This window comes from Ctenopharyngodon idella, chromosome 1 (assembly GCF_019924925.1).
Source record: "Ctenopharyngodon idella isolate HZGC_01 chromosome 1, HZGC01, whole genome shotgun sequence".
NCBI lineage: Eukaryota > Metazoa > Chordata > Actinopteri > Cypriniformes > Xenocyprididae > Ctenopharyngodon > Ctenopharyngodon idella.
The window spans coordinates 5,528,477-5,528,793 of record NC_067220.1 but is presented as its reverse complement, the minus strand read 5'-3'; positions in this window follow the sequence as shown (position 1 = coordinate 5,528,793).

The following is a 317-nucleotide window of genomic DNA, read 5'->3' as shown; positions in this document are numbered from 1 at the left end:
AAGAAATAGAGAGAGAGAGAGAGAAAGAGAGAGAGTCCTGCCCCTTTGCGCTCACTCTCCACTCCAGACCTCCTCCTCTCATTCTTTCCCAACTCTCTCTCTCTCTCTCTCTCTCTCTCTCTCTGTGTGTTCAGTTTACAGGTTCATCTCTTGTTAGAAGCCAAATGTTTGAAAATGTCCTCACAAACATAGGGAAACATGTTGAAATGTGACTTGTGAATGAACATGATGGTTTACAATAGGCTCCATTAGTTAACATGAACAAACAATGAAAAAAACTTCTAAAGCATTCTTTAATGTTAATTGCGACATTTAAT